A 4,431-nucleotide genomic window follows, 5' to 3' on the forward strand; every position below is an offset into this window, starting at 1 on the left:
TGTGTTTTCTGCCCCTGTCACATCTTCATTCACTGTTCGCTTATGTTTTATAGTATCTCTATAGAAAAAGTACAATTACACTTACTAGTTAGTAGAGAAAACTAAAAAAAAAAAAGTTGTTTTTTTCATAAATCATTTAAAACAAAAACAAACCAACCAACAGAAAATAAAGTTAAATTTCTTTCTTTTCTTTCAAATATTGAAAAAATCCCAGGATCAACACGAACAACATTTACCAAATATCTATGGGTGTTATGAATACTGTGAAAACATGGTGACTGTACATACAACAGATATTTAACTACTTACATTTTTAATTTGCTTTCAAACTTGCACTTCAGTCCAGTTCAGCAAAAACATCCCTGAAATTTTGGTATTATTAGATTATTAGATTTTACTCACCTGAGTCGCTGATGGCTTCTCAGTTTTTCCCACCAATCTATTGTTTGGAACTGAATTTGGTTAAACCGAATTGGTTTTGCCACTGATTTTCATTGAATGTACACATGCAGAATAAAGTGATTTTGATTATATATCACATTTTTTAGCTTAAGTTTCCAGTTGAATGGCATGTGACAGATGAGTAGTTTGTGCACCATTGGAATGTTCAAAATCTGATGTTTTTGTTTGTGACGAGGTAAATTGTGTCATTTTGCCAATTTTGTACAACAATATGGCTTTTAAACTTGCCGGCATATTTTGTCAACAATATTTCAAGAGACCCATAAAATATGAGACAAGACCACCCCCTAGTTTCTCCAGATCGATATAAGATGTCTCTGAATGAGCTGTTCAGGTTTGCAGCCTGTTGTGATGTCACAGCAGGATAAACTCTGCCCCTGCCTGGCTCCTCCTCTTGCCCTGTACCACTCACTGAACAGAGTCAGATACAGAGAGACAAGTGCCTGTGGTTCTGCTCTTGAAAGGGGTATCAGTACAGCCACCCAGCTGGATTAAAACTGCAGACACTCACCGCCTGTTTGGAGCCCACTGTGGGGTTATGACCAGGAGTATTTTAGGCTTGGTAGGAATAAAGATCTGCGCAGCATTTTGAGCTGGAACTTGAGATACACATTCTCAGAACATATGAAACTTACACTGACTTGTTAAAAACTAGTTTAACATGCAGCTTTAAAATATTTTCTCTATTTCTTGAAATGGTTAAAATGCCTGGTTATAATCTTTTGTCAATATATGATGACTTTAAATAGTAATGTATGTCACAGTTTATTATGTTGAATAATGTAAATTTTTTTAAATACAGTATATCACAAAAGTTTTCTGCAAATATTTTATTGTATCTTTTCATGGGACAACACTGAAGAAATGACACATTGCTGCCTTTACAATGTGAAATAATCAGTGTACAGCTTATATAACAGTGTAAATGTACTGTCCCCTCAAAATAACTCAACACACAGCCGTTAATGTCTAAACCACGACTCACCTTTGTGATATACTGTATGTTTAATGCAGGGTTCAGATTTCAGTCTTTCACCAGACTAGTGGGGCCACAATTGGCCTCAGCTCAGATCAGGATCAAACTGTCAACATACATCATTTTGTACAGTGAAGTGTGTCACCATTTTAGACAAGTACAGTGATAACAAGCCAGTGAAGGTATTCTGTCGGTGGAGCTAGCTCGGGATGCAGTCGCCTCGCCATCAAATTGAGACAGACACTGATGATCGTGGTTTGCACAACTCTGATGAACTTGGAATCTGTCATCCAATCACCTGTCATACAGTCATTGTAGAAATAGTAAGTTGATTCAAAAACATGTCCCCCATACCTGCAGGATCAGCCCCGCCCCTTTTTTTTAGTTGTCTCAGCTCTTCACAAAAAAAGTTGCTCTCAGCAGCTTTGTGTGTCGGTCTCAAGACAAAACCTTTAGTTTGCAATTTTTTTCCTGCCTTTGAGGAAAAGCTCTTCTGGCAGAGAGAGTAATTACACAGATAGTGTCAACGCATGCTTATGCCATATGCCTCGCCAACCATCGCTTTCTAGTTTTGACTGTGATCCTTTTGCTGAGGTTTTTTTCTCCAGAAACTTTTTTTTGGACACTTCCACATTTCTAGTTGATATGTAATGCATCTTTATCACTTCACTGTCTATATTATATATTATAACTTTGGTATAGTACAAAACATACGATTCACCTTACAGGGTTAAACAGGATCCAGTGGACCTGTTAGGCTTTAGTGTAGCGAATGTCCATTTACAGTTGAAACCAGAAGTTTACATACACTGTATAAAAAGACATATAACCTTTTTTTTCTTACTGTCTGACATTAAATCAGACTAAACTTTTCCTGTTTTTATTCAGTTAGGACTACCAAAATAATTTCTATTTACTAAATGCCAGAATAATGAGAGAGAGACTTTTTTTTTAGAGATTTTTTAAAATTACCTTCTTCAAAGTCAGAAGTTTACATACACTAAGATTACGATATCTTTGGACTATTTGGGAAAGCCCAAATGATGATGTCATGGCTTTGGAAGCTTTTGATTGGTTAACTGACAACATTTGAGTTAATTGGAGGCAAACCTGTGGATGTATTTTAAGGCACACCTCAAACACACTGCTTCCTTTTGTGACAACGTAGAAAAATCTAAAGAAATCAGCCAAGATATCAGGAAGAGAATTCTGGACCGCCACTCGTCTGGTTCATTGTTGGGTACAATTTCAAGATGCCTGAAGGTTCCACGTTCTTCTGTTCAAGCAGTTATACACAATTATGAACACCATGGGAATGTCCAGCCATTGTACTGCTCAGGACAGAGATGGGTTCTGTGTCCCTGAGATAAAATGTTTTGGTGCGAAATGTACGTATCAACCCCAGAACAAAAGCAAAAGACCTTGTGAAGATGCTGCTGAAGCTGGTAAGAGAGTCATTACCCACAGTGAAACCAGTCCTGTAATGACATGGGCTGAAAGGATACTCGGAGAGAGGAAGAAGACATCACTCCAAAAGCAACATAAAAAGCCAGATTACAATTTGCAAATGCATACAGGGACAAAGACGTTCATTTCTGGAGACATGTCCTGTGGTCTGATGGAACTAAAACTGAACTGTTTGGCCTTAATGACCATTGTTACATTTGGAGGAAAAAAGGGGGGAAGCTTGAAGCCTGAGAACACCATCCCAACTGTGAAGTACGGGGGTGGCAGCATCATGTTGTGGAGGTGTTCTGCTGCAGGAGGGACTGGTGCACGTCACAAAATAGATGGCATCATGAGGAAAGAACATTATGTGAAAATACTGAAGCAACATCTCAGGACATCAGCCAGGAAGTTACAGCTTGGGTGCAAATGGGTCTCCCAAATGGACAGTGTTCGTAAGCATACCACCAAATTAGTTACAAAGTGGCTTCGGGACAACAAAGTCAGTGTTTTGGAGTGGCCACCACAAAGCCCTGATCTCAATCCTGTAGAACATTTGTGGGCAGAACTGAAAAGGTGTGTGGAGCAAGGAGTATTACAAACCTGACCCAGTTCCACCAGTTCTGTTGGAGGAATGGGCCTGAATTTTCAGAAAATTATTGTGAGACGCTTGTGGAAAGAAATCCAAAACATTTGACCCAAGTCATACAGTTTAAAGGCAATGCTACCAAATACTAAGGAGATGTAGGTAAACTACTGACTTTGAAGAAAGTAATAAAAAATTCTCCAAAAAATTCTTTCTCTCATTATTCTGGTGTTTAACAAATAAAGATAATTTTGGTAATTCTAACTGACCGTTAAAAGTTTTGTCACATTTATTGTTAGATAGTGAGAAAAATACAAAACAGTTATGTGTCTTTTTAAACACTGTATGTAAACTTTGTGGTTTCAACTGTATATTTAAAAGTCCTGCTCTCTGACTTTAAGGCCATGTGAAACCATTTACATTTAAACAAACTCCAAATGTTTGGCTACACTAGTTGGAAACTGTTGACATTTAAATAATAATTATGTTTTTAGTTTCCCTTTGTACTGCAGGTTATTGTTAAGATTACACCACATGATAATGTTCAGGGGCAGCACATGTAGCTGAATGTGCATCACACCTGAGCAGAACATGCCGCGGACTCAAACTCTGTCTGTTATGATAAGTCGCTAACTGCTTTGTGAAATATACAAATATACAATATGTGTACATATAAACAATTTTGGCCGATTTATTGATTTCACAGTTTCTTACTCCTTAAAATCGAAAACAGCCCTAAGATTCCACTACAGGCTGTAATTATAAGTGCAGAAAAGAGTACGTATGGCATATCCCTTTCCTCCTTTTTACCTAAATTACATTTCTCCTTTGTCTTTTGTTGTATTTCTTTTGTTTTACTCCAACGTACCTTCCTGCTACTATTCTGCATTGTGTGAGTCTAACTTTTAAAACATTTAATGTTAGAGTTAAGCTTTAACTGTACAAAGGTATTTAAGCTCCA

Source organism: Stegastes partitus, unplaced genomic scaffold (assembly GCF_000690725.1).
Source record: "Stegastes partitus isolate 25-593 unplaced genomic scaffold, Stegastes_partitus-1.0.2 Scaffold160, whole genome shotgun sequence".
NCBI lineage: Eukaryota > Metazoa > Chordata > Actinopteri > Pomacentridae > Stegastes > Stegastes partitus.